Genomic DNA, 15,597 nt, shown 5'->3' on the forward strand with positions numbered 1-15,597 from the left:
AAGTGCTAAAGCCCCAATCATGCAAGTTCAGAGTCAGGTCAGTAGCCATGAGTCTTTACCTTCTCATCCCTTCTTACATTCCCGAAAAACTATGGTCAGTCACAGCAATCTGCTAGAGACCAAACAACATGCAAAGAGGTTTTCAGTGCGGCACCGCATATCTCTTTGTAACCAGTTTCACTAAGTGAAAGCCAGCAACCCCCATCAGTGACTTGCCAACAAGTCAGAGAATGCATATTTTTCACATGAATTGTGACCATTTTGGTTTCTGGCAATCCATGTCTAAGTCTACTGTGAAAATTCCTTACAGACAACTACATGCTGGGGCAACTGGTTTGTTTTTGTTTTTTATGCTTTTTTTTTTTCTAATAAGGTGATACTGACTTAGATGAAGTAATTAAAGGGCCATAATTTGAACGACAGAAATGTAAATTACCAAAAAGTTTTGAAAAATGTTAAACTCATTATAAAAGGAACCATTTCTTTACACTCATCTTTGTTTCTTGTTTCAAACACCACGAACATTCAGTTATAAAATATTGATTATCCATGAACCATTATTATGAATATGCAAAGCATTTTAAAAAAAGATTATTATCTGCTTAGTTAAACTGTTGAAGCTTTCTTTGAGCATCTCGATTATTTAAAAGGGATGCCATGTGACAAAACAGAGGAATGCAACACAGAAAATTTAAAAAGGGAGTTCAAGTGAAAGGGCAACTACAGTTCTCTGGACCATTGCTAATTAATATTATATTGGCCATATAATAATAATCATATTAACTGTCTTCTGAAAACGTAAATCAAAGGAATCTGATTTCAGTAATAGTTAAAGTAGTGACTTCTTTTCGAAAGCAGTGTTGAAAAAGTCGTGATGCTAAAGATACCACCACGTTATATCAATATATGACAGTCTTCATTAGACATGACATTCAGTGACTTTTGAACTACTGAATCAATGATGCTTGTTGGGATGTAAAATGTCAAGCTGAAAATAATATGACCTTTCACATTAATTTAGACTATGCTTCCTGCATTAGCCCTGAGTGTTGGTTGGAGTGTCCTCTAATGCCTATGTATGTAATTTTCAACTGCATATAGACTTTTTCAAATGTTTCTCTCTGTGTTTATAATATGTATTTATCTATATGTATTAATTGGGTATGTATGTTTCTGCTGTTTTTCTTCATGCCTCATTAACAGCTCAACTGTAATCTGCTTGGGATTAGTAACACTCTGAGCAGGGTAACAGGGGAATGGTTGCATAACTTCTTCCTTTAGCCAAGACACTCAGTATAAACTGGGATTAATTGCCAAGGCTGACTGTCAAGATACTTCAATCCATTATCATCAAAGGCAGATCATGAATGTGATTTTAAATGCACTACATGCGCATAATGCACATGCATACAACTATTTACTAATTACTGACAGAAAGTGTGATACTGAGGTTGTCTTTTTACTTCATGAGTCTGTGAAAGTGGAAGCTTTCAGGTGGCTGGATCCTAACCCAGTCGCCATAGGGCGAGAGGCAGAGTACACCATGAAAAAGGTCACCTGTCTGTCACAGGGCTAATAAAACCATCTGGCTAATATTGTGTCATACTTGTCGCCAAAAGAGCGCTGACCCATTTAGGGGTCCTGTGGAATCTGGCTCCAGGATGATCCTTCAGGTTCTGCCGGTTAAGTCCGTGAGCTGGGCTCAGTCCCACAGATATTTGATCGGATTAGTAATTGGGGAGTTTGGAGGCCAGATCAATGGATGGAGCTCTTTGTCATGTTTTTTCAGTTGTTGCTGAGCTGTTTCTGGATAATGGTGGAATACACTGTCTTGCTGGGAGTGGTCACTGTTGCCATACAGTGGCTTAATATTTCAAACACACTGTTTGTGATTGGTATATTTAGCTGCGACTACAACATCAACATGAATGCCAAACCCCAATATTTCCAAAGAGTACATTGAATTTATACATCTATAATTTACCTTGGAACTGGTTAGTTACATAGCACTCATAATGGGGTCAGCAGCTGCTGGCACTGAAAGAAAGTGAAATGGTATAAACCATTAATAGGCTCAAAGAATATGTTAGGTTAGTTTTATTTGTATTTGTGGCTCATAATATTTTATCTCTCAGCAAAGGAAATTTAAATTCAGTAAAATGGGAGGAGGGAGGAGAAAGGAGCGTGTGTGGAGTTCTTAAACAAGAACAACAACTATTAGTGCTGAATATGATGCTGAAAAGCTGTTTGTCATTCAAAATGTCTCAAAACATACCCATCTAGGTGTTCAGAGAATCCCTGTTGTGTTTTCAGATTTGAAAAGCCTTATATTTTCAGCTGCTAATTAAGTCTCCAGTGACTCAGACTGAAGAAAAACAAACTGTATTGGAGGCACTTTTACCTTTAGATTGCCACTGTAATCATCTGAAGTGTATAGTGGCTGATGTTGTGTTAAAAGTGTGTATTAAATGTAATGCAATGGAGAGTTAAGAATGATAGTACTTGTTTTTCCACTTCTCCATTTGCTGAGTACAAATCTGACCCACATAGAAAGGCTTAAATCCTCTTCTTTTCAATGTGAGAGCAAAGATCTAACACAGTATGACAACCTTGCACAATGTCTTTTTGTAGACAAGGTACATTTACTAGGATCTGAAAGCATCATAAAGCACAGACTTTATGGACAACTTACATTCAATGATCCGTGATGCTTGGAGCTGTACATTGTAGGCTTCCGATAGTTCTTCAGGAAATTTATCCATTGCTTTTATAGTCTGACCTTTAAGGAGCTTTGAAAAGATTCTGGGTTTGATTTCAAAGTTAATAGCAATTTAGATGATGGCAGTAATTCTAAAAGTAGATCTACATATGTTTTTTTAAAGCATAGAATATACATATACACCTCAGCCACTGGGAAATCATTGATATGGGAAATTATTGATACACCACTAGCTGTTAGCAAAGGGTAATAGGCTTTCTCAGGCAGGTAGATGTTTGGATAATAGTAGAGAAACGTGATGTGAAGATGTCAAGCAGATAAGCATGAATACATGGCCAGTTATTGTGCAAAGTCTTGCTATTTTGCGAGTTCAGAGTATAAAGTTTAGTAATCAATATAAAGTGGTTGCAAGAAGCAATATTTTCTACTAATTTTTACCTATAGGTTTGGTGTACTGGGGAGCCAGAATAGAAGATATGTTATTAGTATAGAAACCTGTTGACAGCACCAGAACTAACAACTAAGAACAAGGACAGCGACAACTAAGAACATGTTGCACATTTTATGATCCCTCAAAGGTGTAACTTGAAGATAACATTTTTGTCAGCAGAAATTGCAGAACTCAATGCACCCACCCAGGCTATGCACTCCTTAGCCTGTGGCAATTGTTAATGTTTTTTTAGTAATTTTTGTGTCTATAACATGCAAGTATCTTCCCTATAACATGCCCTTAAACCAGGGATGTCCAAATCCAGGCCTCAAGGGCCAGTGTCCTCCAGGTTTTCGATATCACCCTGGGTCAACACACCTAAATCAAATGATTAGTTCATTACCAGGCCTCTGGAGAACTTCAAGACATATTGAGGAGGTAATTTAGCCATTCAAATCAGCTGTGATGGATCAAGGACACATCTAAAACCTGCAGGACACTGGCCCTTGAGGCCTGGAGTTGGACACTCCTGCCTTAAACCATTCAGTATTTACCTCATGTAAGATTTGCCAAAACAGACGAGCTACAGTTTTGGTCAGAAGTTTACATACTCATCATGGGGATGAATGTCATGGTAATTTTGACCTTTTAATAGTTTCCTTGAGCAGTTCATTTTCAAGGGTGGAAAGATGGTACATCATCCATCTATAATGGCTTTAACAAAAACAAGAATTGGATGCACAAGTTTGAATGTATTTTGATTTTTTTCTAATCCACAGAGGGTCAGGAGTATAAATATAGAATCAAATATATACATACATCCTCAGTAATATTTGATTAAATGTCCCTTAGCAAGTCATACCTTGACCAGACACTTTTGGTAGTCATCAACAAGCTTCTAGCAAAATTCTGGCAGGATACTGGACCACTCTTTTTGACAGACTTGGTAGAGGGTCGACATCGGGGCTTTGGAAAAGCTATTCCATAATCTTAATGTCATCCTGGTTTACTGTGTTAATTTTAGCCTGTTTTATCCATTCCAAAACCCATTTTCATGTGTGTTTGGGATTACTGTCCTGTAGGAACACCAAATTGTGTCTAAGATGTTGATTTGAGGTGAGTTTGGATTTGGAGGTAGTCGTCTTTTTCATTATTCTGTCCACTTTATGCAGTATACCAGTACCACTGGCAACCAAAGAATGGTTTGTACAGCATTCTTAAGTTTGAAAGCAATACGATTTTTTTGAAATGGTAAGTTTGGAACCTAGCCATAGGATTTTCACCAAAACTAAAATCCAGAACATGAATAAACATAAAGTAAAACCAGAAATCAAAGAGCAAGAAGTCCTACAACATTTTACATCTTTAGTTTCCACTTTGTGGTTCAACTACAAAGACAGAACTGCTATGCCTGTGCAGTTTCTGCTGCTGTCAGTATAAGTGAAATGAAAAGAGAACTGTGAGTTAACTCCTAGTGAAAAAAGCAATTAGAGATTTATTTAATAAATACATATTCCAGTATGTTTAGAACTCATGAGAGAGCAGGACATTGATCCCTTTCTATTTTCCACCCTGTCCCTAATTTCGGCTTTGATTGCGTGCTCATAAAAGGCTGCTGGCTTTTGGCTGGGTCTACCTAGGAGCTTGGGCTACCTTTAGCTTTTGTTGCCTTCTTTAAAACATCCATGCTCAGCTGGGTCATGATGATCAGAGTGTTATACGAGTCTGATATCTATGTAACAAATATTTTTGTGGTGGTCCCCCAAGGTTTTGCTGTGTCTTCACCAGTGATGGGAATAACGGCGTTACAAGTAACAGCGTTACTAACGGCGTTACTTTTTTCAGTAACGAGTAATCTAACTAATTACTATTCCTATCGTTACAACGCCGTTACAGTTACTAACAAGGAAACGCGGTCCGTTACTATTTTTCAACAACAGACGGTTGAAGCTGTGTTCAGCTTACCGCATCTTATATCAGTTGCACGGAAGTAGCTGACTACGTGAGTAATCTGGACGCTACAGCTTTAAGCAGCTGCACGCGCTCTCCGCGGACGCGAAAATCACGATCACTGTCTAGCACAACACCTGGAGCTAAGGGGCAAAACAATCGCATGAGTGCTGCTGTTTGACTGAGGAAGAATAGTGTAGTCGTGGTAAGCCAATCACATGACCACTTAAAGACAAAGCAACAAGGTGATATATACCAGTTTATAAATTGTGTCGATAGGCCACGTAAAACCAGAGTCATGATAAACAATATATACGCAGCGTTTTTTCCTCAATAGTTTCGTCACGTTTACTGTCTAAGGACAGCGCAGCAAACACTCTGCTTATGACCAAAACAAAAAAAAAAAACAGCGGAAGTTTTAGGAGTGACGGCGAGAGAGAGAGAGCAGAAAAAGAGAGAGAGCGAGTTTTGAGATGTGAGAGATTTGTGACGTTTAGCGTGTTTGGAGTGTGTAGTTAATGTGTTGTCTTGTGTAGTTAGTGTGTAGTGTTGTGGATAGTTTTTTGTTGTGTGTCAGAACAATAAGGTGACTGCTGTCTCCAGGTAGAAAAAGGAGTGATACACCTGCTGCTGTCAGACCTGCAGGTATCAGGCTGTGATGTTCTCCTTTATAGTGGACAGAAATATTTGGAGTGGCACAAATAATTTGTGTGGCATCTTATTGAATGCAGAACAGCTGATTGTTCTGTAAATAGTTTGAAATGGTTATTTAAAAAAGGGTAAAAGTAAACTTGTGCATAGGATTTTAAAATTGACAAGTTATAGTTGCATTTAAAGTTATGAAATATGATTCATTAAAGATGTTTGTGGTTGTTACAGTAAAAAATATAACTTTTTCTACTCTGATTTTATGGTTTTTGTCTGATTTTAGATCAATTGTGTTAATACAGTATGTCAAAATGAAAACATGACTGTAACTTCAGACACCTGAGGTTGTGCTGAAAAGGATGATACCAAACAAGGCAAAGTAAATAGTTTTTAAAGGTAAAATGTGGAGGGAAAATCAAAAGTAGTTAAAATGGCCAATTATACCCTGGACCCCAGAGGGTTAAACTTTTTTTTTTAAAGTAACTCAATAGTTACTTTTCAAGTAATTAATTACTTTTAGAATATTGTAACTCAGTTACTAACTCAGTTACTTTTTTGAAGAAGTAACTAGTAACTATAATTGAATTACTTTTTCAAAGTAACTTGCCCAACACTGGTCTTCACACACAGTGAGCAGCTTCTTTTCTAATGAAAGGTTAGCGTGTGGCCGACTAATTGCCCCTGCCCCTGTATGCATGTTCCTCATAAATGAAATTGACTAGCTTGTAATGGGACATACATGACTCACTGGCCGGTCACCAGACTGGGCTGAGCACACTAGAAATCAAAAATGAAACTAAAACTGGATTTGTATATTAATAAGCATTTTAGGCATTCATAAACACTTTTTAAAACAGGTCATATACAAGGAGAGCTATAGTATCATTGGCAGTGTGGTAAAAAGGCAAGAGCTAAAAAAATGACTTAAAAACAAAGTTCTAAAATTTAATTACAACATACAAGCAAGTAAGAACTTATTCATGCCTTCACTAAGTCATTACAAGTTGATTTGCCAAGAAGTACTAAAAAAAACCCCAAAGTCATTCATTTGTCTTTGTGGTAAATAATTGCACGTTTATACTAAACCGTAGAACTTCTTGGACCAAGCATACTTATTCTGGTCCTTATTAATATGCTGGCCCTGCGGCAAAACAGAGCTGCAGGTGTAGACATGTTTAAATCTCTAATCTCTCACACTGACTGGGTTCTTCCCTGTGACTAAATCTGTGAAATTAGAACACGCTGTTGCTTTGGGTTACTTTGCAGATAAGAGTACAGTCTGGTTGATGTTGATTAAAATGGCCTAGGAAGGTTTAGAGACATTCCTTATTTAGAAACTACTTTGCATTCCTTATAGAAATGCATTTTCATTTGTAAGATTTAAGCGTGGTTCTTGTGATTTTAAATGATCTACTCTTCACTTGCAGCACTAACACGGTAGCTCTCAGAATCCCCGTGGGGCAGCCACCTGTTCTAGTGGGGTTTTTTTCCTTCCCATCTACACTACACACAATACCACTTCATCACCTGTAAAAAGACACAATTTGTTGGAGATCAAATGTGCTGTAACCATGAGACTTTTGACAGATGTTAACCGTATGGTTTGAAGATAAGTACCTTTTGTAGCTGCAATAGGGAATGTGGTGCACAAACCTTATTCAAAGTTTCCAAAGAGATTTGTCTTTATAGCTGATTTATAGAAAATTCAATGCTGCCTTTTCAGTGAATCTCAAATTACACCTATTTTAATACTATACAATTCAACATTACCTTTAAATCTTTACATGCTGGTCGATCTCTCAGTATGTTCCTCTAACTGATGTTCAGTAGCCATGTCTGGGGTGCCAAAAACCAAGCAAGCACTGGTCACTTAACATATCCATATGGTGGCACACAGCTTGACAAAAGCATAATCCTGTCCATGGCACAGACTGTTTAATTGCTACTCCTCCCACGTCAACCATAGGACTGACTGTTTGGTAATTGTGAAACCACTCTTAGGTCACAAAGCCAGACAAATCAGCTAGCTTTAATAATGCAATAAGGAACTAGGAGAATATTTGCAAAAGTAGATGCAAGTGCCAAAACTTGCATGTCTGACGCATTAAGTTGAAACGTTTTCAACAGCCACTTGAATTTTCAACATTTTTGAATTTTTTTTGTTTATCTGTCCTTTTTATCTTAGGGACCAACTGTTTTATTAAAGAATTTCAAACTCTGAAAAAAATCAAGAGGTTTTACTATTGATTGATATGCAATATAAGTAAGACTATGTCACAGTCCTTCTTTTTATGCTTATTTAGCATAAAAATACTTTTTACAATGAAAGCTGCATGCACAAACATATTTTTAACATGTCAACCCAGAGGCATGTGACACGGGTTCACCATCTTGCCCAAGGACACTTCAACATACATTGTGCATTAACTATATAACTATATATAGTTCATGCACGTGTGTGTGCATGTGGGTGTGTTATCTGCCAGACACAGATGTATGCAGCTTAAGTACATCACTATGTGCATCTTATGTCAGCAATACCAACACTGAAAACTGGATTTCTCCTTCACCATAGTCAATGTCAGATTCAGTTTCGTCTTGCATGGTTATGGCCATAAGCTTTGAACTGAACAAGAACCCATTGCAGTTACACTACTACTGTGTTAAACTTCCTGTGGGCCATGGATCCCAAATGAAACTTAAAAAATATGAAGATTACACATATTGTACTTAAAGATTCAGTCCTTCCTCCAAAGCAAGAGCGTATAAGAGCAGTGTAAGTATATAGTAGAGTGACATGACACACTTTATAGCCCTTAAGGTTCAGATTTCATTTGATGAGTTTTTAGGGATGTTGACAACAGGTTCATTTTTCTTTTCCAGTCTGCCATCGTAAGTGCCAGTGGCAAAGACATGAGTCCTAATTTAGACAGTTACATTAATATTGCACACACTCACACCATCTGCAAATACAGTGACAAGATCATATGGAGACCGTCTAAAACAGACAAATGCAAAATAAGCCTTGAAGCATATGTGAACAAAAATACTAACATGGTATGATGATGAAACATGCTGTGACAGGACAGCTTGAAAGATACACCACATACACATCAAATACACACACACACAGACTATTCTGCTGCTTGACTTACAGTACCTTCAGCAACTGCCATTCCTAATCTATCAATGGCGTAGATACGCTAATCTGTCAGGTCTAGGCTTGGTTTAGGGGATGGCCACACAAAGTACTGTCAGTTTTCTCCTGTATTTGCCAAATGCTAGTGAACAACATTTTCTGCAAAGGTTATTTAAAAAGCTGCTTCTAAACATTGTTTAATGTCTAAGCATTGTTTAAGAAATATGAACCAATGAGGACTAGTCTTGTTTACAGCTAGTGGGCAATTAGTTTTCCTTCATAAAAGAACAATAGCCAGGCTTCAAAAGTCTGTCACTGCAGACTAGCAGAACACATTAACTTTGACATGGAGGTTAAATTAAATTTAGTATGGTGTTTGTATTTCTGCTTATTCCGTCCATCTGTGTATACTCCCAAATGTGTATGTGTCTTACTGGTAGTTGGTACAGCCTACTTCTGGACTATGTTGCCCTTGACACTGCCTTTCCCCATATGAGTGCACCTATCTGGACTCCCTGAGGTGATGTTGCTTCAGTGTCTGTCTTGTGGAGAAAACTGGATATCTGTCTCTCGCCACAGGGCTAAAGGCCCGTGGTTGTGTGCCTAAGTCATCCCCTCCACAGGCAGTCTATTCCCCCCAGGTTCCAGTGACTCTACTCCCTCCTGGTCCCACAGCCCAAAGCACACAGCTGAGTCACGCCTGTACAGTGGAAGGCAGACATATATATGTGTATGTGTGTCTAATGTATGTTATACTGTATATGTATATACCATAGATGTTCATACAAATAATATGGTCATAAAGACAACAGGGTAAGTGAGCGTAACATCTTGCATGTATTCCTGCATAGTGAGGAATGACCTGAAACTTGTGAGATTATTCCTCCAGCTAGTTGTGTTCCCAGTTGAATTTTCTCTGGCTCCCTCCACAGGGACCCATCCAGGAGGTATGCTGATCAGGTGCCTGAACCTCACAAGCTGACTCCTTTCAGATCAATTCAATAGAGCAGAAGTTCCATTATAATCTACTTACAGAGGCCTGAGCTACTTACCTTGTGAGGAAAACTCATTTTAGCCTTTTGTATGAGTTGTATCAGCCTTTTCATGGCACAAAGCTAGTCAAATGTACTTACATGAATAAAAACCTGATCCATTGTTTTTCATGGCCAGGTCTGATTCACAGTTCTCCTAATTCAAAGGTTTGAAAACTGGTTGAGCTGCATGCTCAGCTCTCTGGTATTAGCCTCCCCTAACAGCCCGAGCAATATAATATCACAAAAAAACAATATCCAAAGCTTTACTTTAACCTTTAATCTCACTAGTTAAGTTTTCCTGAGAGGGTGCATTCAATAGAATTTAATTCATGTTAATATAGTTTCAGAATAGACGTGTACACCATCGGGGTTTTTAATTTTCTAGTATGAAATGCACCAAATGCTTTTGTTGAAGTTTAAGCACCTTATGGCCATAAATAAAGACATACATGTAACAAGTGATATGGCAGCACTGTCCTGTCAGGGTCCATTATGAAATACCTTACTAGCACAAAAATCCATATAAAAAACAGATGAACATCATTAAAATCTAACATCATTTTCAGCAGAGTGGAGATTTGGCGCGAAATCTAAATCTTTATATTCCAAAACCAGCAAACATAAAATAATAAATGTGTAGATACATAATACATGTATAAATAAATAAAAATGTATAGACATTGGCATTTCCACCACCAAAGCTTTTGAACTAGAATATCATTAATCTTATAATCTCCAACATCATTAGATGCGAGAATGGATGAGACCAGCAGGAATATAACTGAGTACATTTACACTTACCTTACTGTACTAAGGTTTAACGTATTTGCATTATGTTTGAGTATTATCCACTATATTATGGATACAATTGTTCTTTGTGTAGTTAATGATTAACAGGAACACAGTGGATTGTAACTATATTATTGGGATTGTCTAAATAATTGGTAGTAACTACTACTTCTTCCGCCTGTCATAGTGTTTTGCGAAATACGGCGGTATATATGCATCACTGCTCATGTGTCCTCACTCACTCAGTTGATGATTGTTAACGGAGTCATGTGTGGAGCTATTTCAGCTCTACAAGCAGCCAAGGCACAGTTTGTGACATGGTTTGAAACACATGTGGCAATGCCACAAAGCATCTCAAACACAAACAAAAGTAAATTGTAAAAATACAGAATATGATGAATTTATGATGAGGAGAACTGAAGGAGGAGGAGATGGACAGGTGCTGCTAGGGCGAGACAAACGTCGCTCGGGGAGTCCTTCAGTGCTGTAGGCAGCCACTATCCAGGTACAGAGGAAGAAGATGTGGAGCTGTTTGCAATGTGTAGCACTGTTGCTGAATTTTGGAAAGTGACTTACCTCTAGGCTTAGGGTTTTTAGGGTTAGGAATTCACTGCATTCTTAAAACTACAGAATCCCATTAGTTCAAATTATAGACATTTAGAGTGGATTATATAGGCTAGATATCTTTACTATATACAGTGTACATCAGTAAAACAGCCACTGTAGGCTTGAAAACATTTGTTCCTGATTGTTAATTGAATATTAATGTTTATAATGTAGATATTGACATTTCAGGTTTTTTTTATTTCTGATTTAATTATAAAGAATGATAATTCTTTATAATTAAACAAGAAGAACAAGAAGTCTAATGTCTTTTAATCATTATGAAAGTATAGTTTGAAATACACTACTTTTTATTTTTATTTTTCAAAACATTAATTTTTTGTACAAAGTATTGGTATCAGATGAGTATCACTGATACCAGCCTGAATTTGACTTTGAATCAGAAAGGAAATCAGTGCCATACCACATCACTACAATGTACTACTAAGCTAGTTAAGTCAGATTATAACTTTCACCTTTACTTTTTCCACTTTACAAAACACGATTACTTTAAAAGACTTGGCCAGCTCCATTTTTCAATCTGTAATAGGACACAAATTTGTACATGAGCATGAAAATCATGTTTTCTACATCATTTTTCTACACTGAGTGTTTTTAGTGCCTACATGCTACCCCATCTAAAAAAATCCTTAAAAAGCTCATGTGTGTAGAATATACTATAATACTGTGTGAATACAGTTTAAAAATTTGTATGGGTATATTGATGTTTCACCTCTGCTTGTGTCTGTCTAGACAAGTTGAAATCTGATTGATGATACCTCCATCAAGGTCACCAAGTCACTTGTGATTTCCCCTTTCTTTCTAACAGTAATATCTTACATCGGATGTCATAGTAAAGAATGATGTTTTCTTACTGATATAATCTTTTAATAAATATAATGTCAAAGTGCATGTTTGTACGAGCACCATGATCAAAACTAAATGACTGTGTCAAGTCAGTGGGCATTGGCGAAAGGTCATGGGTTTAAGGTATTTTGTTTTTATTTAATTATTTAACCCCAACCTAAAAATAAATCTTTGGGCACAGTCCTATTGGATGACCTTTAGTGGTATGCTTGAGAAGGCAGCACTGACTGATGATATTCTGCTAGATGTTATATGTTCGCTTTATCAAATTTGCTTTGATTTGTTTTTCACTTTTTTAAATACTTTTATACCTGATTGTTATACTACAGCTTTTTTTTTGTACTTAAAAAAAGTAATACAAAAATCTTGAAATTAGAAAAGTGAAATTATGGTGCAAATGATAGGTAGACTATTGTATGTATATATTGTTTAAAGAAAATTTATAGTATGGTTATAAGATTTAAATGCCAACATGATTAAATGTTCTTGCAGAGAACCGGTTTGCAGTAGTCCAGCTCTTTGGACCATCAATTCTGCTTGTCAGTTTGTGTGTCAGAGGAGGAAAACAGCGGTACGGTCTGCAGCGTGGATATGGACATTACTTTGATTTTTATTGCATAAAAAGATGAGAGCACAGTGGTAAAGTGGAAACTACATCCAGGATAGAAGCAACTGCATTAGGCTGGTAACACAACTTCGGTTCTTTGCAAGCATCTGCACGGGCAGCATGTTATCACTAAGCTCGCCAAGAGCCCAGAGTATTGTTAAAGCTGAGTGAATCCTGACCACAGCCCAGCAGCCAAAGCCTGAATTTCAACAGGTAACAAGCTGATGAGTAATTAGGCTGTAGCGTCTTTTTCTCCTTGCTCATGTTTCTAATGTAAAATCACAGTGATGATTGCGTAAATACTAAGAAAAACATAATATGTGTGCCCTTATTTTTTGTGTTGGTATGTGGGACTGTTGCCTATAGGTTTATATTGTTAAATGTTAATTAAGAGACAATGCGTTTCAAGTCATTTTAAAGATTCACATGAAAGTAATGTAATGAGTAGTATAACAAATTATTTTTTCCTAGAAGTAATTAAGTAATGTACTGCATTACTTTTAAGAAAGGTATTCTGTGTAATATGCGTAATAATGACCCCAACACTGATCACACAGCATGCATTTAATTTGTACAAATGTAATGCTAGTGAGAACCTAATAAGAATCAATAAGGAATCAAATCCGTATCAATTCTAATTCCTAGTGAGCAGTTACATATAGCTTTGAAACATAATGACCATTTTACCACCCTAAAGAAAGCTGTTAAAATTTCTCTTTATGCTCTACAAGTTGCTAATTTTCTATCTGTTTCAGAGGTGAAATATAGTGCCAACTAAAAAAACTAATATTGGCATATAAAAAGGGTTGAAGTTACCTCATCTTTATGAAGCATATTCTTCTCCTGCAGACCACCAGGGCAATAAAAACATTTAAGTTATGACAAAATGCAGCCTGGAAGAAAGAATGACAACAAAAGAGTAAAACGGAAACCAAAACAAATGATGAAAATTGAATGAGCCAGCTGTAAAGCATGTTTTGTCATGCACAACCAGCAAGCGTTAAGCTTCAGCTCATATTTGCATTGCTTGAAACAACTGAGATGAATATTACAACCCACATTATATAAGACAGGAGAAATGATTCTGCTGAAACTAAGAGAGTGTCAGTTGGAAAGTTTACTAAGCATGCTTGCTCTTCTGCCAACACTGTTTACATTCATCTCAGTCCACATTCACACCTGGATGCTGTCAGCATGGCCATAGTTGCATTGCCTGCCGATAAGCGAGCATCTCCCTCAGGTGGCATATTCAGTGGATGAAAGCCTGACTCACAGACAAACGGTGCATGCTTAATTTTAGCAAGCCATATTTTTCTGCCAGTCTAAACACTGACAACATTAAAACCATAGACAGGTGAAGTGAATAATGTTGGCCATTTTGTTACAATGCAATGAGATGGAAAGGAAAAGTGACAGTGTGAAAAGTGACAACTGTGACAGTGGCTTATCCCAGCATGGCAATACACTTTGGCACAGAGTGAATGTTGGTCAAAAATTTCTAAAGTTGTCTAAGTGCACTTGGACAAGTTGAATCCCAAAAGATCTACATTTTCCATCTCACAGCTCACACAACCCAAAGTATTTGCTAAGGCAGGGCTTCTTGTTGCAGCCCAGAGTTGTCTTTGGGTATAAAGAAGATCTGTTACAAGTTGGTTACAAGTTTTAATATTTAGGTAACTGACAGATTATTTTATGTGCGTTATTACATATAGATAATTTTAGCTTCTCATTTCCCAGGAAATAGCCACAGTGGATGGACCTATATGTTTGATTTAAGCGACATTCACTGTTATGCTGGATGCCCTTCGGGCACAAACCTCTTGAGGCTAGGATTTTGTTTCCTTGCAGTCCGAAACAAAGGATCTTTCACACAAAAGGGAAATGTGTTAAACTCTGCACTACAGGTTATACTCTGTCCTTGTCATATTTGACAAAAAGCTTATACAGGTGGGTCTATAATGCTATCATGGTCCTAGGTTATTGTGTGGATTTGACTTTGGGTTTCTGTTTATGTTACTATTATTCTAATGTTTGATGTTTTGATTAACATGCTATTAGAGTTTTGACAATTGCTTTCATCACATTATCTATTCTAATAATCACGAGCATTAGTTCTTGTTTTATTATTTGAGTTCTGATCCCTGTTTAGTTTCCATGTAGATTTAGGTACCAGTTTAGATTGACTTACTGTGTCAGTGTTAGCTTGGAATTCCTGGTTTGCATTTAACATTATTTCCTATTTTGAGGTTTTTCTTGTGTGTTTAATTTCCTCAGTCTTTCTTTATTCTGTTCCTCCCTTTGTCTCATCTTACTTTTTTATTTTGTTGTTCTCAAGTGTTCCCTTCCCTCTGCTTAACCTCCTAGGACCTGGCGTCCACATATGTGGACATCACATTTTGGGTTATTTAGACCAAAATACTCAATTTTGCTCTACAAGGGCCTGATATCCACTTACTATGACATTATACTGCTACTGTTCTATCGAAATTTTAAATGAATATCCTCATATGTGGCTCTTATTTTTCTTAGAAACAAAAATTAGGTTAAAAAAAATCTGGTAATTCTTTGTTTTTACATTCACTGGGTCCCAATCAGCCCAAATATCAAAGAAAAATTAAAAATGCATGCCGTAGAAGAGTTCGGGTCTTAGGAGATTAATGCAAGTCTTCGTGTCTCTATGATTGTATTTTGGGTTAACTTTAATGGTTAGTTTTACTTAGCATCTTGCATTAGCTTTACTTCTTGCCTGTCTTTCCCCAATTTCCTAAATGCTCTCACTTGTGTTAACTATGTTCAACTGTGCCTTGTTCC

The sequence above is a fragment of the Pelmatolapia mariae genome, linkage group LG10_11, assembly GCF_036321145.2.
Source record: "Pelmatolapia mariae isolate MD_Pm_ZW linkage group LG10_11, Pm_UMD_F_2, whole genome shotgun sequence".
Lineage (NCBI taxonomy): Eukaryota > Metazoa > Chordata > Actinopteri > Cichliformes > Cichlidae > Pelmatolapia > Pelmatolapia mariae.